General features: G+C 44.7%; 1 protein-coding gene across 1 annotated transcript in view; it reads right to left on the reverse strand.

Annotated features, from left to right (window-relative positions):
• The window catches only part of NELL2 (neural EGFL like 2), a 1,025,546-nt gene that overhangs the window by 411,825 nt on the left and 586,167 nt on the right, over window positions 1-27,554 (reverse strand). The window lies entirely within an intron of this gene.

Here is a 27,554-nt window from a genome sequence, read left to right on the forward strand (position 1 = left end):
CAGCCCAGGAGAATTTTGCCATCACTATGCACGCTCTAGTGCTTTACAAGCACATTTAGCCTCTATCAGAGAGTTACAAAACCCGGGGGACCAAAGCCCTAAAATGATTTGATACATTCATTTTTATCAGAATAAGAATATCTAGAGCAGAAGTAATTCTGGAGTCATAGAGATCAATGCTGGTTTAAATGTCAACTTTTTCTGAAAAATGCCTATTTCTAATTTAGAGGAACAAATGTCCACATGAAGCTTAGAAAACGTAATTTAGATATGGGGATGAGGCAGAAAGCATATTTCCAAACCAAAATCAGGGTATGAAATCATAAAACTAAGGGCAACATGATAAGAAGAAGAATCTGCCTCAGAAATAAAATCCAAAGCGAAAAATATAATATCATTGGAATGGCCTGCACAATTCATCACTTTTCTCGATAAGAACTAGTGTAGCATAAGGTTCTAAACAATTTTGGTAATTGGGAGATAGGGTCATCCTCCCACAGACTAAAACCTACTAAAATTAGCAAACTGCAATGATAAAGTCTGAAAATGTCAGCCAAATCTCCAATGCAACACTAGGAACACAGTATACATGAACACGCACGTTTGAATATCTAAAATTAAACAACCACCCTCGGGCAGAGGACTCATCTAAATGGAAAGAAAGTTAAGGCCTTTGTGGTAACAGCTAGGCCTTACGGTTCTGCCCACTCTAGCTACATGCACTTGTTTAAATATGCATTTCAATTAAAAAGAATAGATCAAGTTTATGGCCTTTCCTAAGATTACAATACATTGCAGTTTATGAGAAGTACTACGGCATGGCTAAACAAGGAGAGAGATTTTGTTCTTTGGATCGCCCTGCCCATTTAAAGCGGTTCAGGTTCCTCATGCAAAGAACAGAGGAATTTATTTTACCAAACATTTCAGTAGCTTAAAGGGCTAGGGGGCAGGGTAAATAGTTGTTCACATGTATTGCTTACATTTTGTCAAAGAAAACGGAGATGGGGTGCATGTGGGTCGTGCATTGGTGCAGGCAAAAGGCGTGCTTTGGCGTGGCAGTGGTGTGACCACACTAGTCGTGGTCTACAATAAGCCGCAGACATTACTGAGAGGCCAGAAGTAAGAAGCGTTGCAGTGACAACTAGTGCACAGCTCTCTGATTAAACTGGAAATAAAAGAGAACAGCAGGGCTAAAAACGGGTGAAGTGTACTGTAGAATGTTTCTTATTAATGCACAGGACATCTGTGGAGCCAGTTCAGGTAAGAGCTTTATCCAAAACACACCAGCCAGCTCCTCCGCTCAGCCAAACTGACCTCTCCAGCATGCTGTAATGTAACATTCCAAAGATAATGGGCTTTGAACAATGAGCACTAGCCAGATGACATCCTTGCATCACGTCACAGCACATCACACTTCTCCCTCCATAATAACACAACAAAAGGTTAAATAAGTAAATAATTATGACTTATACCAACTATCGCTAGCTTCACAAGAGTACATAGATTAGAAAAACATAAACGTAAGTAAGATAAACACAATAAAAAAGCATAATAATAAGTGGGTAACAATAATCAAAAGAACATCATGAACCAAGATGTTCACTGACAAAATTATTTGAGATAAGCAGGAGCTTTGCAAATTCTACAGCTCATCCAGCCCCTACCAAAATGAATATGCTCATCCTTAAAGAAATTCCTCAACTGACACCTATCAATGCTATTCGACAAGTTAGTCTCTCCTTCAGGTCCCATGTTCTCGAGAGCATCTTTCACTTTCACTACTCAGTTCGGATTCCATACTCTCCCTTCATCAGTCTTGATGAAATTCTTAAAAAGCTTAACTACTTTGTGCAGCTTTGTGCATTTGGACTATTGAGTGCATCCAACTAGAGCTCTAATTTTCACACTGTATCCAAATTTTATCACACTGACTTTTACTCTCTTAGGTCCTGATTATGATGGCGGGCGGAATTAAGTCCGCCCACCACCTTATCAGGGATTGTGGCCACCTGACAGTCTGATGGAGGTCCCTCAAAAGGCATTTTGATGCACCACCACCACGATAGCCGCAATGCCTATATTTTGCATTGCGGCGGGTGCAGCTGGCTGCAGCACCAGCCGAAATCCAAAAAAGGGACACTTTACATATCCCTGCACTACGTGACAGGCACCATGCGGTGCCTGGAAAATGGTGCAGGGATATGTAGGGGGGCATAGTAGGTGCACCCCAGGTCCCATGTCTGGGGGCCAAGGGAGTAATGGGGCCTGCTAAGGGCCCCCAAGGTCCCTTTCCACCAGCCTTTTTATGGCGGGTTCACCGACATTAAAGGGCTGGCTGAAAGGAACATCGTAATCACTACTGCAGTGGCTGGTAGGCACCGCCACCATTGTAGGGCCTACTGGCACCTCCACCACACCAGCGGGCTCAAGGAACCTGTCGGATGCGTGGCAGTCAGTGTATCTAACTGCCATGACACCGCCCACCATCCTAATGTGGCAGGCGGTGAATATCGTTCTGAATGTGGCAAGACCACCACCAACAGCCTGTCAATGGCGGTCTCGCCACCGTCGTAATCAGACTCTTAGTACTGTCAAAGTATTTCTTTCTTTTCTTCTGCACACAGGGTTCTTTTTCACACAACTTTCTTGAACCACTGATTTTAATTCCTATACCCCACTTCATCCAGCTAGGAGTCAACAATTAACTTGGAGAATGACTTTTAAAAATATCAAAAGGCGACTTCCCTGTTGAGGAATAGGGAGATATGTGGTAAGCAGTGATTCCTTTTTGTAAAGTTTTTCTCCAATCTATATTATTAGCCTTGGCTAACTGAATGCTCTCCTTCAATTTTTTATTTAACCTTTAACTACGGACCGTTGTCTGACATGAGATAATTGGCAAAACTCTCTTTTGAAAGTTTATGATACTAGTTGACGATATGTCTGATACACAACTAACTGTGACTGATCTAGAGTGTAAGTCAATAAGCAGTCCAACATCAATAATAATATCACGATTTCTGTTAGGTCCAGTAAGGTTTCAGAAATGAAAACCTGAGCTCAACCACTGCTAGCTACGGTACATAGCAGAAAGGCTTAATGTTTAGAAAATGTGTAAATCATTTAGAAGTACCAAATCAATTGAAAAATCAAAAGCACTCTACAATAAAAAATGACTTCAATTTATAAAATTAAAAAATAATATAACACCACAGCAGCAAAAAAACAGTAAGTTGAATTGGTGATAAGAAGTTTTTAAATTTTTAAATAAAAAAAGCAACAAAAAGCATTAAGTACCAACCACAGTCATCTGGTTGCTCCTGGCTAGTACCTAAGCATGATTTAAGACCAACAAGGATGGAGCGCAGGTAGAATACAGATTTGCTCTGGTCATAAGTTTTACCTTCTGATTTAGTCTCTGAAATGGAAGTCAACAATCCTCAGCAGGGCAAAGCATCAGACTGTGGGCCAGAAGGGCTCCATGGGACCAGGAAGCAAATGGATGAGGTCTTGGGAGGCCATCAACTTTTGGTGGAAATGTTCAGAGTAGGAGAAATTCAAAGTCCGCACCCAAGGAAGGTCCCTATCCAGCCACATAGTTTTGAATTTTTCCCCCGTAATTATTTATTCATTTGGAGCTCAGATTCCTCCAGCAGGACAAAACTGCAAGCTGTAGCCATACAAGGCTCCATGAGGCTATACACCCTCTCTGTGACCTCGCACTGAAAAGGATTGGTGATGTGGAAAAGCTCAGTGTGTGAGCAACCTGAATCTTTGACCCAATGCAATACATCTTTGCTTTCATCGGATTAAATTGGTAGATTTGTCCCGCCCCTCTCAAGGTCTTTACTGCCAAATGTTTCTAAGTCCTAGGTTTCTCAGGCTGTTAGGAGGAGTATACCTTGATGCAGCAAAGGGTCCCAGGACATCAAGAAAAGCACTTGGAGGTCAAGACTCACTCCAGCAAGTGGCACCAGTGGGGACCAGGGCAGGTCAAGTTGGAACTGGTCAGCTGGGATCTTCAGGAAAATGTCTATTGCAGCTTATCATGTCCCTGAAGCTTAGCAGGAGGTCAGCCAATTGAACCCTCAGACTCCACTTGTTTATCCGGGGGTACCTTTCAGGTCTCCTCACAGGTCTCAACAGCAGGTGGAGTCCTTCTAGTAATTTGTGGGGTAACTCATGCTCATTTCCTAACCAAAAAGGAAGACATTCCCAGGTGTAACCCTACCCACATTTGCAGCAGTTCCTGTGTGTCATGCTGGAAACAATCACACAGTGCCTCTTTATGGCCAAATCCAAGATAGTGAAAACCCCTCTCCCCTTGTGCAGAGCCTGTGTGCTTATCCCAGAGGTGTGGCTAGGGAAGTGAGCAACCCAACTAAGCATGAGCACAAAATCCGCGGATTTTCGGTAAATTTGCGATCCGCGAACTCCCACGAATTTACCGAAAATCCGCAAATTCGCGAGCGGCGGATCCGGGGGGCAAAAGTTCAAGCCTTCAAGCTTGAAGTTGTTGCAACTATTTTAGGATGGCGCCGGCAAGCTGCCAGCGCCATCCTAAAATAGTTACAAAGTTAGCTTCAACAGGAAGCACTAATAGATAAAATAAAGCAGGTGCTCAAGCACCTGCTTTATTTTATCTATTAGTGCTTCCTGATGAAGCTAATTTAGTAACTATTTTAGGATGGCGCTGGCAGCTTGCCGCCGCCATTCTAAAATAAAACAGGAGTGGGGCAGAGTGCAGAAGGTCACAGAGTGGGGCAGAGGGCATAAGGGCACAGCAACGAGTGGGGCAGAGGGCAGAAGGGCACAAAAAACGAGTGGGGCAAGGGGCACAAGGTCACAACAACGAGTGGGGCAGAGGGTAGAAGGGCACAAAAAATGAGTGGGGCAGAGGGCAGAAGGGCACAAAAAACGAGAGGGTGGCAGTGATGAACCAGAGGGCGCATTGCGGGCTTGCACAAAAAAAACAGCGAACACGCAAAGCGCCCCGCAAACACGCAAAGCGCCCCACGAACACGCCAAGTGCCCCGCGAACTCGCAAAAATAAAAAAATTCGCGAATTTTGCGAATCGCGAATTCGCAAATCCGCTAATTTGCCAAATTCGCCCATGCTTAAACCCAACCTCTTTGGTCACTTCAAACCCATCATGGGCCCAGCTCATCTCTAAATTAAGATTGTTGTCTGCCTGACTGGGGAACAAATAAGGGCCTGCCCAGAAATCACTAAACATTTACCTGTGATAATTTAGGCCTCTGAAGTTAATAAAGTTCCTGGCCACAGCCCAGGTGCTCCTCTTGCCACAGTTAAAGAATACTGCCTCATACTCAGAGCCTTTGGCTCAACTCTGGAAACAGGTTTAAACCTAAATCAAGAGTAATAAACTCCTTTGTAATAGTCAGAACTCATGCAAATGGGCCTTCAGATTCTTGGTAACTGGAAATGGTTACTTTTTAAAAGTACCTTTTTCAAAATACCTATTTAAAAAGCATATTTACCAGTGAATTGGGCTTGTAATATATATTTTATAAAGTCCAAGAATTACATTTGTAAGTGCTTCCTAACAAGTGATAATAATATGGAATTGAATATTGTATCCCAGTGCTTTGATATGGAACAGCTAACCACACTACAGTAAAAATAGCTATTTGAGCCTTTTTGCTTTATTGGCATGTTTAACATTAAAGTTTTACATAACATACTTTTTTCCTTGTAAATTTTGTTTATTGGGCATTATAAAGAGAGATGCCCAGTACAAGGGCAGTACAAGATAGCACATATCTGACATATATAAACATATCCTTTTGATCTATAAATAAGCCATAAGAACAGATTAATAAACAATATATAAAAATAAACACAACTTGGTACAGTCCAGTCTTTACATCAATTTAGCATTATCAATGCTACAGGATATAATATAAAAGAAGCCCTCCAAAATCCCTCACCAACAGGGTTCATCAATCTCCTAGAAGCCTTCTGTAGTGTTGTAAGCCTATGCATCTTGTGTATTTCCTACCCCTCCCAGCTCAACCTTAATTTTTGGAGATAACTCATCCGTTATGATTCAGGAGTAGTTGTCAATAAGCTCACACTCACCACGCCACAGTTTGGTGCAGCAGAAGAAACTTTACCTTTTGATTACATGACATACTTTTTAAAATAAAAATGCACCCTGCCTTATGGTCAGTAAGGCCAACTTCGGGGTGACTCATTAATATTTTAAAGGGAGGATTAAGCCTGTCAAAAGGGGTATTCTGACAATGGTAGGCCTGCAGTCATGTTGCACTATCACTGTAGTGGAAGGTACAATGGGTGCTGAATTCTACTAGTGGCATTTAATTTACCAGCCCTGGGTACACTTTGCACCCTATACTAGTGACATATACCTAAATTAACTATGCCAATTAGGATTATAGCCAAGATGTTTTATAGGTCAGAATATGCACTGCAGCCTGATAGGCAGAGTCCCAGTGCATAGAATCAAAAGCCCAGTAGCGTTAGTCTAAATATAAGGAGTGATCATTCAAAAAAGGCATTTTCCTTCACATCCCCCTCCAGATGAAAGGTGGGGAGCAAGTCAGCCATTCCCTTGGCAGTTCTCATCATCTAAGCAGATGAACCATGAAGGTCCATCTGCTTTTCAGTCTCAGGTCTATGATTCACTGTAAAGTTCATACCCTGTAGGGGATGGATAATCTCATCAGTTTGGGTTTTTCCCCCTATTATCTGCATAGGCCATCTGAGACCCCTGTGGTCAGTTTAAACACTAGTGAGTCCCAAACTGATAGGGTCTAAACGTGTTCAATGGCCGAACCAAAGCAAAGGATTCTCACTCTCTGGCACTCCAACAGTTCTCTGGGGAGAGTAGTCATCTGCTGATAAAGGTAATTGGTTGATCCTGACGCTCATCGTTTAGCTCTGATAATACTGTCCCAATCCCAGGTTCTGACACATCTGTTTGGACAGCAAACTCCTTGCTTAAATCAGCTACCTGGAGTACAGGTTATGTACTTAGTGAGTCCTTCAAGGTTTCAAAGGCGTTCTGACACTCCTCTGTCCATATGACCTTCTCTAGAAGTCAGCTATGTCAGGTGGGCTACAACCCTTCTGCAATGCCATATCAGGCCCAGGAAAGTTCTGACCTGAGTCTGGGTTTTGGAAAGGTACACTACAGACCCCTGCTCTGCTGAGCTTGATTATCTGTCTTGCTTGTTACTCGGTGCATTAACCTCTTACCTGAGGTAGGTCTGGTGTTTCTTTTAGACAGAGATAAAGACAGCAATATCATGTAGATATGCTGGAGTAATGCTCTCCAGACCAGACAGTACCACATTCACCAGTCTCTGAAAGGTGGCACTCTTCAGTCCAAAGCGCATTACCTTAAATTGGACGTGGCCCACAGGAGTGAAGAATGCTGATCTTTCCTTAACTCCCTCGGTGAGGGCAATGTGCTAGTCCCTTGAAGTCAGATCCAATGTGCTGGGATACTTCCCAGCTCTCAACTGGTTGATGAAGTTCATCAACTCTGGGACTGGGGTATGCATTATTCATGGCGACAGCATTCACTCTTCTGTAGTCCATGCAGAACTTGAGTTCCGGGATCCACCCTTTCAGGTTGACCTTGGGCACCAGCATCACTGGGCTGCCCAGGGACAACTAGAGGCCTCAATCACACCTGGGGACAATATTTTGAAATGTATTCCTTTATGCTGGACTTTACTTTCTCTGACAACCTTCATATTTTGTTTTTGAGAGGTGTGCTATCACCAATGTCAATAGAGATGTCAGTAAGACAGTTTCAGAAAGCACTTCAAGAAATGGGTCTATCAACAATCAGACACCTCTGTATTGGCTGCCATCTAGTTTCAATCTTCCTTCACATTTCACTTTTTCAGTTATCCACTGCAGTTTGCTTGGCGCCATGATGCTCCCTTGGGAGCGAACGTCTGCGCTTTATAAATACACATAAATATCAAATATCAAATAAGTAAGAACAGTCCAGCAAACTGCCCCCAAATTGGTAACAGTTTTGCTGCTGCCGCTCAATCAGTGTAAGAAGAACACTAATTCTTACATTGAATCGTCCTTGCTGTCATGGGATCGGAGGTCTGGGAGAGGCTCCCTCTCCTTTTCCTCTACTACATCAGTGACTATAAGCATGGTCATATCTGCCCAGTCAAAGTGAGGCTTCAAATGGTTAACATAGAACACAGTGTGGGAGTTTCTGGTGGTACCAAGGTCCACCAGGTAGGTGACCATATCCGTTTATTCTGGTACCATGTAGGGCCAAGTCTAATTGTCCCTGAGGGCCCTGAGAGCTACAGGCTGCACAGCCCCACATTTTGACTTTGCTGATTATCCACCAAGGTTGTGTTCTGGTCATACCAGAGCTTCATAAGCTCTTGGCTCGTCAAATGTTAGCTAATCTTCTACATGCACTCAGCCAACGTGGGAATGCAAGCTCAGCACATAGTCCAAAATATTCTGTTTGGATTCCTTGAGAGGTTACTCCCACCCTTCTCAGACAAGACTTAAGCGACTTTTGGCAGGCTGCCCACAATAGAGTTCAAAGAGACAAAAGCTCACTCCCTTTTATGGTATTTTCCAGTAGGCAAATAAAAGGCATGGGAGAACAACATCCCACTTCCTCTGGAGTTTATCAGACAACCAACCCCATAATCATACCTATTAGGGTCTAGTTGAATCTCTCCAAAAACACAATGGGTAGCAGCTATAATGGGTGGTGAACTTGCAGGTCACCTCATACTCATCCCACACAGCCTTCAAGTAAGTGGACATGAAGTTTTCCCCTATCTGTGATTACCTCTTTAGGGAACCCCACTCTGGTGAAATAACTAAGCATGGCATTCCCCATCACAGGCAGAGTCAGTGTCTTCAGAGGTATGGCTTTAGGTTACCTAGTGGCATAGTTTATCATCAACAAGATGAACCTGTTCCCTGAGGCTGCATTGGGGTCAAGGGGGCTCACTATGTTAACCCACAGCCTATCAAAAAGCATCATCTCCGCAGGTAGTAGGATCAGTGGAGCCTTGGGTTGCCTTCCTGTCATGCCACTAGCTTGACAGGTGGTGCAGTAGCGACAGAACTCCTACAGCTTTTCAGACATTTAGGGCCAATAAAAGTGGTTGACCCACCTGTCCCAGGTTTTGGTCTGCCCCAATTGCCGAGCCAATGGTATATTATGGGACACATTTAAGAAAAATGCCCAGTACTGCTAGGGGACCATGAATCTCCTGGTTGCTCAAGGCATTTGATCCCAAGCACTGCAGTAAAACACATCCTCTCCACAGTCATTCCTGCGAGTTCCACTGGTAATCCCCTGCGCCTTGACTTCAGCCTGGCATCAAAGGCTTCCAAGGGTCAGGCTGGCTTCCTGCGCATGGCAGAAATCTTTTTTGGAGGGTCCTCCTGCCCCATGCACCTGAGAGAGTTCTATCATGTCTCTCATGAAAGGATCTTCTCCCCCTTTAGGCACCATACCAACCCCGGGGTCATATTTCTTCTGGGCGATGGGAAGTTTTAAGGCTGGTTTCCTATGCCTCTTGACCTTTCTCTTGGTTGTGGAAACCTAGTCCTTCGTTCCAAACTCGAATCCCTTCAGAGCAGGGGATTTGAATCACAGCTCTGCTACCAATGTGAGAAAGTGTATTAACATTTGGGGTGGATCGTAGTGCACCACTAGTAATAATATAACTATTCCTGTTAGGCCCAATAAAGGATTCAGTTATTTAAACCTAAGCCCAAACCCTGATAGCTATGGCACAAAGCAGACAGACTTAGAAAAATGTGTAAAGTATTTAGAAGTACCAAAATAGTTAAAAAATCAAAAAACAACACAATACAAATTCCACTCCAATTTATAAAAAAATAGTTAAATTGGTTTCCCTCCTGTAAATAATAGGGCAATGAGTCAGAGGTGAGAGTGGATGTTTCATAGGTCTTTAAAAGTGATGAAAGAGAGAGATGTGCCAATTGTAGGGGAAGGCTAGAGGTCAGCATACCCATGCACACATGATTGATTAAGAGATTTGGGTTAAGGTATGCAGTTTAATTATGGAGTTATATGTGTGGAAAGGTGAGGTTGGCAATTTGAATGTTGGTTCATAAAATGTGGGTAGTACTGCTTAACAGGTTTGATGGATATACTGTGATGACTGGCAAAGGATACAAAATGTGTGACTTACACACAAAGAACCCCAAAATGACCATTCTCAACCTCCCACCGTTCCTCTGGGGTCCCTCCATCACCCTGCCCACTCGTCTTAAAATATAGCAATCTCAATGACACACTATTCACCCGCCTCATCCCCTATCCTACCCTGTATGTCATCCCAAGCAACAGCTGGTGTTCCATTGAACACTTTTACATGCTATTTCCTGGCCAACATCCTGAAGCAGGAATTAGGCACTGCATGCCTTTTTGGAATTATTGGAATATCCCTGGCTACTCCATATAAATTAAATATTCCAATTTTCGCCAACTGAGTATGGACGGTTATGAACTTGTCCACCCCTAGGAGGGATACACTTTTAATGTCAACTTAGTATAACCAGTTATAAATGTGTCCAGCCCTAGGCAGAAGACATGCTGTAATGCTAATACATTTCCCACTCTCAACATCCATAGGTTCACGATCTGCCATCTCTGCCCTGTCACTTAGCAATTCACACGTAAAACATAATTAACTCATAAGGCACATGGAAGCTTGTTTTCTGCACAAAAATGAAGCATTATAATTTCGAACAACTGTGTTTTATAATTCACTTCAGAGCTAATTCCAACCAGATTACTCAAAATATTGCAACAGAAAATCTTTCTCAGAGTAATGTTATCTTGACTTTATAAACTTCTCCGATGTTGGGGATGTCACCTATTTTGTTGCCTCCGACCATGTAAATTATTTGTTGTAATATAGTTGTTTTTTTTATTTATGAAGTGAGGAGGCGGGCCAGATGTAGATGTCAAAATACCGGTCGGAATCGGCCAAAAATACTGATTTTCGGCCGTTTACGACCAGTATTTTGACATTGGTATGTAGGGGCACTGAAAACATACAGATTCGGTAATTTTACCAAATCGGTAATTTTACCAAATCGGTAAAATTACCGATTATGTAAAATTACAGAATCTGTAAATTTTACAGATTCGGTAAATTTACTGATTGGTAAAATTACCGAATCTGTATTTTCCTGTGCAGGTAGCACTTCTAACAGTGCTACAGGGCCGTTAGAATTCGTTATTTACCATGTAATACAATTGAATGGTAAATAACGAATTCTTGTGTACATGCACATCTGTGCATGTACACCTGTGCCATGTGGCACACAGACATGCCCTAAGGGCATGTCTGTGTGCCACATGGCGCACAAGCCAGTTACAGGGGTGCAACAGGGTGTCAAAGTGACACCCTGTCCCCCTTTGCAATTCGGTATTTTTACCGATTCGGTAAATACCGAATCGGTATTTGCTATTGAATCCTATGGGCTTCAAGGCCCATAGGATTCAATAGCAAATATTTCAAGGCCCATAGGATTCAATAGCAAATACCGATTCGGTATTTACCGAATCGGTAAATACCGAATCTTACCGATTCGGTATTTTGACCGAATTTTTTACCTACATAGCAATTACCGAATAGTAAATACTGAATCGGTGAAATTCGGAATTTACCATTCGGTAATTTGCTATTACCTACATCTAGGCCCTAGTTCGTACATTTAACAGTGCATTTAGGCCATCGTGTATACTAATCTTCCTAAAGTGAATTCCAAAACAGCCCAGAGGAGTGGCAGATAATCAGATGAAATGTTTTACTCAGTTAGCAATAAAATATATCTTCAGGTAATAGTGTGTAACAATGTGCACTAGTCCTTATACCACCTTAGTGTTCTGGTAAAGTTTGCCACCCTCTCAAACTGAGCTGTCCTCGTTAATTATATCACCATAAACTTTAGAACCATTATACAAGGTTATCTTTAATATTATTTTTGCTATCATAAAAAACTTTAATATAGACGTTGCCACATTCTGGACACCCTTCCAATTCAATAAAATTGCATGATACTGGCCAATTCAGTTAACTTGGGCCTCAACTGCCTAGTCTGCGACAAATAAGAGTGCCTATAGAAAATAAAGTCAATCAAATATGCACTTAAAAAAGAGATGTCACAGAGAGACCGGGTACGGAACTGGGTACTCGAAATTCACTCCAAGGAGGGAGGCATTTATAACACCGGGGCAGACATAGCAGAGGCCTTCACAAACTATTACGAAGAACTACATACCCCATCGTCAACCCGAACAGCTGAGGATTGTGCAGAATTACTTATAGAAATAAACATACCTGTGTTAACATCAGACGACAGAGATACTTAACGGTTGAGGTAATAATGAATTCCCCTCATGGATTTACAATCCGGGAAGGCAGCGGGCCCGAATGGATTGCCAGTAGAAATGTATAAATGTGAAGCGAGTAAGATAACACCACACATACTTAATATGTATAGGGAAGCAAGGGAAAGAGAGGAACTGCCGAAAGATATCTAGGAAGCCCCAATAGTGGTCATACCAAAGAAAGGGAAAGCTCCGACGGTATGTGGGTCTTACAGACCAATCTCATTGCTAAATGTTGAAGAGAAAGTATTAGCAAGGGCGTTGGCAACCAGGCTGCAGACGGTGATCTCAGATTTGGTACACCCAAACCAGTCAGGGTTTATGCCTCAAAGAAACACATTGTATGGGGTGTTGCACTGATCTAAGGAGGTGCAGAAAGAAGAGGCAGTTATACTGTCCTTAGATCCACAAATGGCATTTGACAGTTCGAAATGCTTCACAGACTGGGCTTTGGCCATACGTTTTGTGAGTGGGTACAACTCCTATACCAAGATCCAACAGTAAGAGTGAAGGTAAATGGGGTAGTCTCACGTTCCATCCCACTAAGGAAAGGTAAACGACAGGGCTGTCCACTGTCACCAATGATCTTTGAACTGACCCTGGAGCCATTGGCAGCTTGGGTCAGGAATGATCCAATCATATCAGGAATCAAGGGGGGAGGCACTTGGGAGGATAGAATATCTCTGTATGCAGATGATATACTGCTGTATATGACTAACCCAAATAGATCAGTCCACAGGGTGTTACACATCTTCCAGCTGTTCGGCAGCTACTCAGGGTACACAATCAACTGGAACAAGTCCTTGATATTCTCGTTATTGGGTAATATTCCCCAAAGATTGCTTGAAATGATACAGCTTACGTAATATTCCCCAAAGACTGCTTGAAATGATACAGCTTACTCCCAAGCTCCAATTCACATTCCTTGGCATACAAATATCACAGAATGAAGGGGAATTCCTTGAGGACAACTTACATCCGGCTCAATCCGGATTCAGAACAGCATTCAGCACTGAAACTGCTCTTGTGGAAATTTCGGAGGCTAATAGAGAGTGTCTTGATGCAGGCGGCAGGGTGGCTCTGATTTTACTCAACCTCTCTGTCGCCTTCGATACGGTACCCCACCTCCAGCTCCTCTCCCGCCTGTCTGACATCGGTATTAATGGCACGGCCTGGGAATGGGTTGGATCCTTTTTGGATAACCGCTCCCAACAGGTGTGGATGCCCCCTTTCTCTTCATCAGATACCATGGTAGCCACAGGTGTCCCTCAAGGGTCTACCTCGAGCCCCCTTTTTTCAACGTCTACCTTACCCCCCTGATCGGTCTGGCGGAGAAGCTGGGTGCCAAAATTATGGCTTATGCTGACGACACCCAGCTTCTCTTTACCTGGAAGGGGAATAATCTGCAAACGAAGGTGGCCCATCGCTGCTTGTCAGCGGTCTTTTCATGGCTGGCCCAGGCCAGCCTGAAATGTAATGAAGAGAAATCTGAGGTGCTCCTCTATGGTCATTTTCCACCTGCTTTTAGAGAGTCTCTCTGGCCTCCCGGATTTCCTTGCTCCTCAGGAGATTGTGGTGTAGCAAAAAACCTGGGAATTTGGTTTGGGGGCGACGTAGGCTTCCATGAACAAATCATGCGTTGTCAGGGGTGTGCTTTGGCACACTGAAAGCCCTGAGAAGATTTTTTCCCTTGCTTCCCCGCGCTGCCAGGGAGACGGTGGTCAGGGCACTAGTACTGGCATGCCCTTTACCTTGGCATTCCAGGGTACCGTCTGGGAAAATTACAGGTCATCCAGAACGCGGCAGTTAGGCTTGTATTTAACATCCCCAGATGCCTAAGCGTGCGCAAGCAGCTGAGCAATCTGCACTGGTTACCTGTTGCCCAGCGTGTGCATTTTAAAGCACTTACTATGACTCACAAGGCACTTCACGGTCAGGGCCCTGCCTATATCAGTTCCAGGCTCTCCCTCTACACTCCCAATCGTCCTTTGCGTTCAGCTATGCAAAGACGGCTGGTGATCCCTAGATTTCGGAGAGCTCGTCTGGGGGGGATGTCCTTTACAGTCAAGGCCTCCACTCTCTGGAATGCGCTCCCTGATGATCTCCGGCATATCAAGGAACTGTCTACATTTTAAAAAAGGCTAAAAACTCATCTGTTTAACCAGTCCATTTAGTCCCTCCTGCCTGCGCGATATATACATACCTTTATAACATAACATAACATAACATATAACATCCCCAGCTAAAGCAATTAAAGAGCGACGTCGATAGCTGGAGGAAGCTGCCCATATCGTTTATGGGGCGGGCTGCAATTTTTTTAATGTTGTCATTAGTCTAAGACGGTATTGTGGGAAAAGGATTTTGCAGGTACTTTGGTTTTTCCCCTGCACAGTACCCACTTGGGGAAAACAGTTTTATGCACAAAGACACTTAAAGCACCCACTATGGATATGCTATGGACTACCCGACCCCGAAAGCATTGCTGCAAGAAGTCCCAACAGGGCGGGGCAGAATGGTATTTAGTCCACACAGCTGCTGGGACTTTTGAGCATGTATCCAGTGATTAAGGGCATGGAGCCCGAAACGCGTATGGCACGACTGTTGGAGGGGTAAATGCTCTGTGCTTGCTGCCTACAATAAATGAAGGAGAATTTCCATCTGTGTTGGCGTTTCCATGCAGGGCAATCTAAGCAGGGCAACCTGGTGGTATGGACATTAAATTGCGGCACACCTCGCCGCTGAAATGCCCCGCTGCTTATTCTGCGTCCCGTAGCGCCTGACAATACGGGCGCTTGAGGAGATGGAAAGCCGGTGTTGTAGGAAAAGGATTTTGCAGGTACTTTGGTGTTTCCCCTCCACAGTACCCACTTGGGGAAAACAGTTTTATGCACAAAGACCCTTAAAGCACCCACTATGGATATACTATGGACTACCCGACCCCAAAAGCATTGCTGCAAGAAGTCCCAACAGGGCGGGGCAGAATGGTATTTAGTCCACACAGCTGCTGGGACTTTTGAGCATGTATCCAGTGATTAAGGGCATGGAGCCCGAAACGCGTATGGCACTTCTGTTGGAGGGGTAAATGCACTGTGCTTGCTGCCTACAATAAATGAAGGAGAATTTCCATCTGTGTTGGCGTTTCCATGCAGGGCAATCTAAGCAGGGCAACCTGGTGTTATGGACATTAAATTGCGGCCCACCTCGCCGCGGAAACGCCCCGCTGCTTATTCTGCGTCCCTTAGCACCTGACAATACGGGCGCTTGAAGAGATGGTGTTGTGGGGAAAGGATTTTGCAGGTACTTTGGTGTTTCCCCTCCACAGTACCCACTTGGGGAAAACAATTTTATGCACAAAGACCCTTAAAGCACCCACTATGGATATGCTATGGACTACCTGACTCAGAAAGCATTGCTGCAAGAAGTCCCAACAGGTCGGGCAGAATGGTATTTAGTCCACACAGCTGCTGGGACTTTTGAGCATGTAGCCAGTGATCAAGGGCATGGAGCCCGAAAAGCGTATGGCGCTTCTGTTGGAGGGGTAAATGTGCTGTGCTTGCTGCCTACAATAAATGAAGGAGAATTTCCATCTGTGTTGGCGTTTCCATGCAGGGCAATCTAAGCAGGGCAACCTGGTGTTTTGGATATATATAAAAAGAGAGATGTCATTGGGAAGAAATAAGTTGATGGGATGAAGGAGAAAAAGGTCGTAGAGGCCAAAAGGGACCAGACAATAGGAAATAGTCATAAAGTACAAAATAAAGGAGTGTTTTAAGAATCCAAACTACAGTTTCAGGGAATTCATTTTCATATCAACCCACTTCTAATCCAGACACCTGACCCGTCTTTGCACAGCATTGGCTCTCTCCTTTTACCCTGTTCCCTACAGCAGCTTAGCCTATTCTAAGTGTTGTCACTGAGCATGTACCTGAGAAGTGGGGCTACAGCGGAATCGATCATTGGTCAGACTCATCAGTGATGCTTTTCCAGCTCACTTACACCACGAGGGGGAATTGTGTGGCCGGCATATGACCAAATTTCTCTACTGGAAAATGTGCTTCTCCATTGGCCTGCGGCCGCATCGGTTCTCTCCCATCACTGTGCCAGTAGGAAATAAAAAATAATAATGTTTTCACCCTAGAGAAATTAGGGATTGGCCCCAGACATCCAATCAAAAGAGGACGGTGATCTGATAGACCTCCTTCTCACGACAGCAGTCAAAACCATACTAGCTAACGGGAAGAACACAGGGAAAGCCACTTTCAGGGGCTGGGTCAACTGGATTACCTTCCTGAGGGGGGCAGACAACATAGCGGCAGCACACACCCATAACCACACAGCGAGAGACGAAATGTGGGCACCCCTTGACAGACACCTAGGAACCTACGAACCCCCGTAAAGAGGGCCAGATCCCACCTCCGACCACCTACGTTTTTGATGCACAGCATGACGAAGCGACAAACTGTCTCTACCCTCACCCCTTTCCTTTCCTTTCCTTTCACCCTATTCTTTTCATCTCTTCATCTCCAGGTACAAGGGGGCAACGTCTTATAGCATGCATACGCAATCGAGCCCACCAAGCCCTTTGTTATCCCTACGGAGCCCGCGAGGCAACGTTACCACTGTACTGTATGTATATATGAAAAAATTTGCTAATAAAATCTGTTGGAAAAAAAAAATCCAAATGCCAATACATTTATTTCCTGTGGTCTTCGTTAATTTTACTCGGTGAACGCTGAGATTCGGATAAAAATTGTCCATTATTTATGAAAAGTACTGTGCAAGCATGGATGTAGATTCTGATCACTTGGCACAACTTCTCACTGATTATATTTTTCACTTAACGGTTGGAAGCTAATTTGACTAAACAATTGGAAGAGTCTATACGTCGAGATGTCAAAAAAGACCAATTGTGCTAGGCAATTGGGTTGAGCAATCGTGTTTCCTACAAAAATATGATGAAAACATATCTTTTCAAAATCCATGCAGCAAAGGTGCGGTGGGCCCCTAAACAATCAAGGAAATAGACTCACCCTCAATCTGGTTAGTTAGCAAAAGACAAATATAATTCAAGTTTGGTGGGTCCCAGAGTCCCAGAGTCCCATACAGCTCTTGGCTTCGGTGCAACTGCTCCTGCTGCACCGTTGATAGATACGCCGCTATCACAATCTGATGTATGAAGCAAAATTATTTTGCCTTTTAATTCGAAATATAAAAACATTCTCCGAAGAATTCGACTTTTTTCCATTTATGAATACTACTAAGTTAATTTATAGCGTTCTTAAAAATAGTGAGCTAGCCGATGATACACTGTCGAAGAGGAAGGCTGACACACATCTTCACACACACAGCTATCTAAAATAGCCTAGCACATTATCCACAGACACTGCATGGTAAAAAGTAAACACTGCTAACACATTCAGGCAGTGAAGCTCTGTTTCCATTGGTGTGCCCGTCATTAGCCGCTTTGATGCCAATCACGCTGCTCAGTGCAAAGGGACATCTGCTTCAATGCACAACACATTGCTCAATGGCGGGGATGCCGAATTTCATTCCACAACACATCCCTCAAAGGCTTTCTTTCAGTTTGAAGTGTCAGTATCAAAACAATTGAGAAATGAGGCTGGATCCCAAACGCAATCTGTATCCCAGCTGCTTTCGATTTCAAGAGGCATCCCGTCTTAGAACAAAAACATGACTGCTTCTCTCCCTGGAAATGGCCTTTCCTTCTGGCAGCAATCAATCTAAGCCCAGGGTTATGGATGAAGTGAACTCCCCCATGACGAGCTGGAGGGAAAAGGGATTACTGAAGAATGAAAAAACATACCTGACTCGAAATAAAGTCAACTTTATCAGTCTAAGCTGGAGCATCTGCTGTGTTTTCCCACTCTCAGGGTTGTTAGCAAAGGTGCCTTGCTTCAAAAACTGCTGGCGCAATGATGCCTTCCTTCTTTTAAGGCTGTGCTACCACTTACTTTACGCTTGCTTTGCAACCTTTCAGCAGAAGGTATGACACCAGCATTACTATAACATCATTCCGCCACGAACCATCATTTAAAAATTATGTTCAGGTGATGTGCCCCCTAGTTAAGCTACCCCAGATCACCTTAATAAGAGGGCTGCCGAAGGTGATGCACGATACTAGAAATGAATGGTCCATTTGGAGGAAACAATTACAGTTAAAAAGTGATACTACTATTTTCTACAGAGCATTTTCACACATATGAACAATAAATGCAATATGTCCTGAATAAATCAGAATAAAAAAAGAAGACAGCACACACACATTGGGGAAAAAAAGTTGTTGGTTTTACTTTCTTAGTTGAAAATTAAATAATCATCAGCAGTTATGCATATCACAACTACAATTCAAGATCATCTATATCTGTGTTTTAAAGCCATCTTGGCATTGCAATCGTATGAGAAGGTGCTCAGAAAAGGGTCTTGGGTGACAGTCACAGCTGCTGCCTGAAAAAAGCAGTGGGGTGGGTGGGGTTGGGAAATCAGGTTACTAAAAAATCACTTATCTTCCAGCAGGCCAGCTAGCTGGCCGCTGCCTCGCCTGTGTCCCGTCCCTTCCTCTTCTTTGCATCTTGTGAGAAACAGTAAACAGGAAGCTACAGGGCTTCCACGCTCCTGCAGCCAATCAAAACGCTGCAATGCAGCATTGTGATTGGTCTGAGCACCATGACACGGTGCTAAGCCAGCGGCTGGAGAGATGAGCTTGTTCTCCATGCAGGCTGTAATGCACCCTGCATTGAGAACAGGGAAAGTGTTCATGACTGGTTTGGGCAGCCCGAGAATGTTGATCAAACAATGATTGCCCACTTAGGAGTGGTTTACCACTCCTCCCCTGCTCTGCAGCCCCACCCCATCACACACTCTGCCACAGAAGGAGGACATAATCCTTTCTTTTGTTGCTTCCTAGCAGTGGGGCGACACTCCTCTGCCTTAGTGGAGGAGCCACCACTGTCGAGTGATTGTGAGGATAGAAAAAGAAAAAGTGTGCTATCCTATACTGAGTCTGGATAGCGATCTAGAAGCCTGCCTAATGATTAGAAACTATTTGTTGGATCCGTCTCTTGTGGTTATGGATGATCAGTAACTATTGTTCACCAGTAGACATTATTACTAATCCAGGCTCTTTCCAACAAGGCAGCGACGCTTTGACCCGTACATATGTGTGGGCGACTGATTGCCTCAAAACCGGGTCTTCATCAGGACAGAGAAGGTGAAGGAGCAACATGGAAGCAAACGTCAACCATTATAACAATCGATGTAACAATAGAAGTAAGAAAGCAGACCAAGGGGTCCCATTATAATCAATGGTATTAGTCTACCTGGATGGTCATGACATCCCAGGTAGTAAATGTATAAAACAATTAAATCAGGCCATGAGGCTCAAAACCTAGAGGTGAAGACAGGCTTCAATAGGTCACCAGGAGGCCGCCGTATACCAATGATCCAAAGATTCTCAAAACACAATAAATCAATTATCTCTCAATCTTGAGTCATCGCAGCAGCATGGCTCGCACAGCAGACATGTTGTAGGGTGATGTAGAGACAGTCACAAAGTGGAAGGGGTCCCCTGGGACCCCTTCCAAATTGCGACTGCATTTCCACCCTCTTGAAGAAGGTGGTGATTTGTGAGTGTTTAGTGACCGCAAATGCTGGTGGAAAACATTCATACATGGGGTTGCGGTTGCTATTAGTAAAGGAACGCCCCTTCCTAATAGCAACTCACAATTCTTAAATAGCAAGTCGCAAACAAATGGCGACTCGATATTTAGGAATTGTACATAGCCCTTTCACATTTTGCATGCGCAAACGGGTTGCAAAACCGTTTGCGCAGGCAAAATAGGGTTGTACATCTGGCCCTAAATCTGAAAGGCTTGGATATGGGTGCCCACAATGGCAAATATCAGTCCAAGGTCCTTTGTAATTAATAGGATACATACTCAAAATCTAACAGGTTCCTTTATTGTATTGTTGTATCTTGAGGATTCGCTGCCCTCTCCTTTTCAACCATTATACAGACTGTAAACTACATATATCTTTAGGAGGACTAGCGATAAAAAAATTCAACAAGCATTGGCATAGCCAATAGGTCTCGCCTTGGGGAACTTATCAGTGTTTAGCCATGCAACCATTGATGTTGTTGCACCAAGGATATTGTGCTGGATAACATAAGGTCCCAAAGGCGAGACCTATTGGCTATGCCAATGCTTGTTGTCTTTGGTGTGGCAAAATTTGTTTCATGTAAATAATATAAGATAAGTAATACTCAAATATCAGATTGCAGTGACATGCATTATAAGTACGTCAAATAAATAAAATACAAATAGGGAACATTTCTGGAAGTGAGGATCATGCAGGGACGATGCCAGCTCTAAATAGGGGCTGGGACCCTATGCTGTCTTACATGACACAAATCAGAGTAGCAAGAGTCGTGTGACTGACAGGGGGAAATCACAGGGGCGGCAGCCAGAATCCAAACGCATATTAAAGCAGGGACCCTCTTTGTGCTCTCTGTGTGTTGACCCCATACGTCTTCCAGAATGCAGGTATTCACAGAAGAAGTCGACTCCTTAGCACCGGCTGGCATCGTCTCTGCTGCCATGTCCCAAGGAGCAGAGATGGAGGTTTTAGGGGGCAGTGCAGCAGGGCCCATATCACTTAAACCCACATCACCCTCGACAGGCCTGCACTGCCCACGCCAGCCCCACTGTCACCTGTCAGCGCACTTTGTGAAAAGGGCTTTGGCGCAGGAGGCGGGGAAGGGCTGCAGCTAATTAGCCATGTGCATAATTTAAAAAAAAGTAGATATGTCAAGTATTAAAACAGAGATGACGCCATTTAATCCAAATGTATCAACATCAGCTGGGCCAGTGCATTCAGTAACCGATTGTTCGCAGCAGTTGGCGTTCCCCATTTACTGCTGTCACGCAGTGCTGCTGACTTGCTTAGGCTGTCATTGGTGGCATTTCTGTTGAGTTGTGTGTGCTGCAGTCGTTTGAGATGCTAATCCAGGCAGCCTCAAGGTGGAGGTACATGGCATAAATCTGCTATTTCTTTCTCGGGTGGAGATATAGATTCCCTGGGTATTTCTGACAACTCCATGCCCCTTTTAGGACTTACAACAGTCAAATTAGTATACAGAGGGAGAAAGGGCAGGGTGTGCTAATGAGGATCTGTATAAGAAAAAACGGACCGAACAAAGAAACATTAAGCGCTTTGAGCATCTCAAGGGTATTTAAAGTGCTATAGAAATACATATATGTATACAATACAATGGCAGCTAGGTAATAAACCGAAGGCATGTCCTCCTAGTGGCTATTGCGGCCTCCTTAGTTCCTCTTTTTCCGGGTGAAGATTTTCTTGCAATATGTTTTGCATTCTTTTTCTCATTAAGCAGGATACGCGTCAACCAGCCGGCGCAAGGACTTCCCGGCCCACAACACCCTGAGCAGACCGGCGAGAGCAGCAGCCCCTCCCCCCTGTCACCGGGGGCTTCTTCAGCGCTTCGCGCCTCCCGCTGCGCGGGAGACGCTTCAACCAGCCGGCGCAAGGACTTTCCGGCCCACAACACCCTGAGCGGACCAGCGAGAGCAGCAGCCCCTGCCCCCTGTCACCGGGGGCTTCTTCAGCGCTTCGCGCCCCCCGCTGCGCGGGAGACGCTTCAACCAGCCGGCGCAAGGACTTTCCGGCCCACAACACCCTGAGCGGACCAGCGAGAGCAGCAGCCCCTGCCCCCTGTCACCGGGGGCTTCTTCAGCGCTCGCGCCCCCCGCTGCGCGGGAGACGCTTCAACCAGCCGGCGCAAGGACTTCCAGGCCCACAACACCCTGATCGGACCGGCGAGAGCAGCAGGCCCTCCCCCCTATCACCGGGGGCTTCTTCAGCACTTCGCGCCTCCCGCTGTGCGGGAGACGCTTTAACCAGCTGGCGCAAGGACTTCCCGGCCCACAACACCCTGAGCGGACCGGCGAGAGCAGCAGCCCCTCCCCCTGACATCGGCGGGGAATTCATTCAGAAGGATCATCCCACTCCGCGGGACGCTCGCGGGCAGGCGCCGGGCTAAGCCCGGGCAAAGGGCGGGCCGTCTTTGGCCGTCAGGAGCCGGAGGAGGCCGGGCTGGGCCACCCCCCTGATATTGCTACTTGAAGGCACTGTACTCTTTTGATTGCACGAGGATTTAATAACTATGGGGAAAAGGAAAAGTACGGAGGATGGGAGTGAGGCCGTGAGTGTGCCGACTAAGGTGAAAAAACCAAGGAAGTCGAAGTCCAAGAAATCATTACCACATCCAGGGGGGAACTGTGTCATGTAACCGCATTGACGAATTGATCGAGGAATGTGGAGAGTTGTTAACTGCTAAGCCCCCTTTATGTAGGAGGGTAGCAGAGGGTGGTGTAGACGCTGGGGGGAGGGGGACTAAGCGGGGTTTAGTTGTGGTCCCCGTTATGTTTTCGGGGAAAAACCAAGGTGGTAGAGTCCCAAAGCCAGGGAATACTAAGGGGGAAATTGTGTGTACTGGCACTGACATAGCACATGTACCCATCCCTACCGCTGTGACTCCCTCTGTGACTGACCCGACAATTTTCATCTGTAAAAACAGGTTCTCAATCCTAGCACAAAATGATAGCGGTAGCTCTACACCTGATGCTGAAGTTCCCCAATGTATGACTAGGAAGACCGCTTCCCCCCAAGGAGATAGCAAACTCCCGCTGGCAGGCGCTCATGATTCCTTTGTGCTAACAGAGGTAGATATCAATCCCCTGACTTTAGTGGTAAAGCATCTGTGTAAACTGGTAGAGGGCATGCAAGCCAAAATTGAAAGTCTTACCGCTACAGTAAATATTATTAGATTGGGTTCTGGCCCCTGCTCAACCTGTACAGCAAATGTGAAAGTCAGTGGAGTATCTAGAGGCAAGGAAAACATGATAGCCGAACGCAGTGTGCCCCATACAAGCAAAGAAAACATTTCTAGTCATCTCAGTGTTTTATATAGCGAAGCGACAAGAGCAACGAGGGGCATGTTCGCCATGGTCATGGAAATGGGGCAAGACAAGTAAATGTAACAGCAGGGGAAAAACAGCCAGGGGAAAAGGGTGGTGGTTCTAAACTGGTTGGCAGATCTACTGAACATATGAATGTTACTAGCCCCATAAAGAACAAAAATGCAATTAAGAGCTTAGGTAACCAACAGCCCAATGTCTACTTGAATAAATCATCAAAAGTGTACATGGTGAATGTTCCCAAATTGAGCCCTGGCAAAGAGCAAGAATCTAGTGAATCTCTAACTAATAAGGCAATCCACTGAATCAGGTACGTCAGGGGTTGCCAATCTGTAATTAGAGATTACATCCTCAGAGCCCAGAGGATCACTTTTCAAGGGGACAAAGTAGACTGTATTGAACTGGTTTTCAAAAGCACAAATATGGCAGACAACTTACTACAGCTGGAGTTTAGAAGGTGCTCCCCAGATTATTCTGCCATACAAATGAGGTCCGCTCCCCCACAGAAATGGCTGATTAGAGCTGACAAGCGAGCATGTGGGAGTGCATTAGGTACTTCTGGCCTTGATTGTAATGACTGACTATCCAATGAAGCTGTCCAAGTAGGCTTCACTGATTGTTTGACAGCGGAAAGTCAGAGCCCACAAATAGATTCTAATCCAGGCACCACCGGCATATTAGCAATTCAGAGGCTGCTTGAGGATCGTGATACCATCATGACAAATATAAATATAAATACGAATCCTAGCCTTTTACATGACCCTACTAAATCCAGATTGATTTTATCCTGGAATATTGCAAGTCTGAAAACGAAGGTCGAATGTCCAGAATGGGCCACATTTATTAATTTGCATGATATCTGCTTATTCCAAGTAACCTGGTTATTAGAAGCCCAGCATTTTTCTGAGTTTTTTAATTATAGTGTACCTGCAGAGAAGGGTGAAAGAGGGCGACCCTCAGGTGGCTTAACTATCTGGATTAGGCAGGACCACAACGTTAGCATAAAGGTGCTCCCTTCTAAACATATGGATATACAGATTGTCACTCTTAAGTTTAGAAACATAAAACCCATGGATATCTATAACCTGTATGCGAGGAGCACTGGGGGAAAGAAATTGTAGACTAGAGCCCGAGAAGTACTTATAAAATGTCACTCCCAGCATTCACACATAGTTCTAGGAGGTGATTTTAACACAACTTTGTAGCCCTTGTTAAGTGGCGAATGGAATATTTTGGATGAAGAAGACAGGCAGTGGGGAGTCCCTAAACTTAAATTGGAGCCAGTAAAGGGGTGGACCGAGCTAGCAATCCAGATTAATTCACTTTGTTTGAATAAAGGGTTGAGAGCAACCAATGGTAGGACATTGCAAGATACGTTAGGCGCCACCTTTAAGAGTGGTCCTCGAGAAAGTAGAATCTATTGTGTCTTGGCAAGTCTTGGATTATGGAAACACCTAGAGGATATTTTGATTATCGATAGGGTTGAGGGTGATCACAACCCTTTATGTATGTCCCTGTCATATTGGAATGTATCCATCATTGAAAGGGGTCTGGCAGAAGGGTCTTCCCCAAACACAGTCATTGCGAATGACATGCGCCACGTAAAATGGGCCAAAGTGTTGGAATGCCAAGAGCATATAGATTTTATTTCTAGCAAGCTAGAGCAAGTCACAAGGGAGTTGGGGATACAAGCCAGCAAAGGGGATACGGGTTTAGCCTTAGAATCTGGTACCAAGATACACAAATCCTTTTTTGGTGAATTAAAAAGTTTGTTTGTCAGGCTGTGTAAGCCAAACAAAAAACATACCCACAACTCTCCACGATGGTATACAAGGGAGTGTAGGCAAGCCCGATTAGATCTGGGTAGTGCTATTAAAAGTGGATCAAGCATCAGTGTACGCCTTGCAAGGGCAGCCTACAAGAGTGCAGTATCCAAATCCAAGCGTGCTTGGGATGAGCACAGGTGGCAAGAGCTTAAAGAAGCAGGTGCCCAAAAAGATTCGAGAAGTTTCTGGAATGTGTTTAAGTGGGGATGTGAGGGTAATCCTGATAAGCCTCAAAATTGGGTAGCACAAGAAGAATGGGTGGCCTACTTCAAGCCACAATATGCTAAGGGAGTGGAATCAAATTTAAATTTAGAGGTTCCATATACACCCTTTTTTGAAGACGCATTCAATTTAGGAGATGTACATTGTGCTTTAGACCTAGTGGTACCAGGTAGAGCGCCAGGTATAGTCGGAGTCCCAGCAGACATCTTTTTGCATGATAGAGACTCCTGGGGAAGGTATATTCTGTTGTTGGCAAACTTAATTGCTAAAAGAGCACCAATACCTAAATCATGGAATGGTGCGGAAATTATACCAGTGTTTAAGAAAGGGGACAAATCGCTCCCTGGTAATTACCGCCTAATCAACCTGATTGATACTATGCAAAAGATTCTTGGTAGGCTGATTTTAAACAAAGTACAGTAGTGGAAACGCGAGCAGAAAATTCTATCCCACCTACAAGCAGGATTTAGAGCCTGCATTAGCACAGTCGACCAAGTACTGCATTTTGCTATGCTTTACTGGAAGACTGTACAACTAGGCGGGGGTAGTCTATATGCTGCCTTTATCGATTTAAGGGCAGCATTCGATATTGTCCCGTGTTCAACCCTGAGGTCCGTTTTAAATGACATGGGTATGCCTCGTGCCCTTCTCTCACTAATTACAAGACTCCACGAACAAAACTTTGCGCAGATTAGGTGGGGCCGCCCAGGAAACGTCACCACCCAGTTTCCTGTAGAAAGAGGGGTACGGCAAGGCTGTGTCCTAGCGCCAACTTTATTTTCCATGTATATAAATGACGTGGCTAAATTATTGATTGAAGCCAACGTTGACGCCCCAACCCTAGCTGGAGCCAAAGTACCCATTTTAATGTTCACTGACGATTGTTTAATTATCACAAAAACCCCGAGTGGATTGCAAAAAGCACTAGGAATTTTTGAAAACTTTTGCACCAATCGAGGTTTGGAAGTGAATGTTTTAAAATCTAAATTCATGTCTTTTAATCAACACAAATCTTTTAAGCGCAATGTAACCATGAATAAATTGCCCCTTGAGCAGGTCCGAGCATTTAGCTACCTGGGTGTGTGCATCCAACATGACTTATGCTAGAATCAGCAGGTCGAGCTGGCAACGCTTAAGCACCGCCAGCTCGCCGGAGCACTGAGCCTGGAACATGCTAGGACATTTACAAAACCAATCGCTCCTGCTCTTCGTGTTTATGATGGCAAAGTGGTTAGTTCTGCCCTCTACGGTGTAGAGATTTGGGGGTTTGGGAACTTAGGAAAAATGTCTGTTTCTGAAAATCGGTTTCTAAGAAACCTCATCAAACTACCCCAGAGTACCCCTATGAGCCCTCTCCTTTATCACTTGGGAATGAGACCAATTTCATTAATTGCCTCACTGCGCCCAGTTTTATACTGGAGGCGGCTATGGTCAACCCCAGAATTGAGATTATTTGCTGTTGGGCTCATGGATGTAATTAAGAGTGATACCTTTCATAAAATTAAGTGGCTATCTAGAGTTGGTGGGATCCTTGAGGAGTTAGGCTTAAAAGAGCTATGGGAAGACCCACTCAATACTAGGTTTCCTCCGAAAAAGGTCCTAAAGGGTTTGTACTGGGAAGTAGTGGCCTCCAAAGCTTATAGGAATATCGCCCCACTTTCACTGACTGGGATTTTTCTGGATTTTAAAGATGTGGTCAACCTTGAAGCCTTTTGGGACAACATTACTAAACCTCTGGATAGAAAGCTCTATTTCCAACTTAGAATTGGCAGTCTACCAGTTAGAGCGTTCACATCCAGATGGTCTATGGGCGAAAAGGTTGCCTGTCCCGGTTGCCCGGCTCCTTCGGAAACAATTAATCATATGTTATTTGGGTGCCCTGTGTATGCAGTACCTCGGCGGGTATGGCTACGCCCAATGTGTACGCTGTTGGGCACCAGGAGTGGTATGGTAGCTGCTAGAATAATTTGCACCAGTAATAATCCCACTGTGTATATAGCTGTGGCAAAGTTCATAGGATGGGCTTGGGCAATCAGGAGTAAATTGTTTGTGGAGTAATCCTTTCTTGA

This window comes from Lissotriton vulgaris, chromosome 1_1 (genome assembly GCF_964263255.1).
Source record: "Lissotriton vulgaris chromosome 1_1, aLisVul1.2, whole genome shotgun sequence".
In the NCBI taxonomy this organism is placed as follows: domain Eukaryota; kingdom Metazoa; phylum Chordata; class Amphibia; order Caudata; family Salamandridae; genus Lissotriton; species Lissotriton vulgaris.